This window comes from Morone saxatilis, unplaced genomic scaffold (assembly GCF_004916995.1).
Source record: "Morone saxatilis isolate NCDOM2014 unplaced genomic scaffold, NCSU_SB_2.0 Contig11, whole genome shotgun sequence".
Classification (NCBI taxonomy): domain Eukaryota; kingdom Metazoa; phylum Chordata; class Actinopteri; family Moronidae; genus Morone; species Morone saxatilis.
This window is the reverse complement of record NW_023339663.1, coordinates 18,368,069-18,368,807: the sequence shown is the minus strand read 5'-3', so window position 1 is coordinate 18,368,807 and position 739 is coordinate 18,368,069.

The following is a 739-nucleotide window of genomic DNA, read 5'->3' as shown; positions in this document are numbered from 1 at the left end:
ACACACATACATACAGACACACCTCTGTTTATGTAAACATATACACAGTATCCATACTGCTCTCCTTACATCAGTTTATGTATGTGTGTATATGTGTCCTTTTTTTACTCTGTCATATACCATTTACTCATTGCATTCAGTTTTTGATGCACCATTACAGATTTTTTCCTGCTTTATCCGATGTTTTGTTGCTTTTTAGACATTGGTGCTGAGAGAAACTATTTAATTCACTCACTCACTTTGTTTTAACTCTTTTTATACAGTTGGAATGTCAAACCTAAAACTAAACCCAAACTTGGGCACAACCTAGTCTACATGTTCTTGTCTTGGGATCAGTGTTTTGCCATTCAAGTTATTTAAGAATTTATTTAAGATATTTTATTTAAGAAGAAAGACTCCAGTGATGCCACTTTAGAGAACAACACACACAGTATAAAAGCCTGCTCCCAACTCAAGGCAATAGTTTACACAATAATCTGCCATAAAGACAAACCCTGCAGGTTTAAAAGTTTAAAGAACAGATACACTGGTTGTTCACACCAGGATTTAAAGAAAAGCTGCAATTTATGCATTTATCGGATGATTGATGAAACATCATAAGGACTCTACTGAGCATTGATAACAACTCAGTAATTATGTTAGAAACGAAATATAATAGCACAGATGTTGCACTAAGGTTGGCTCACCTGGTGGAGCTGGTGCCCCATGTACATCAAACCTGTGGCCCTTTGCTGTGTGT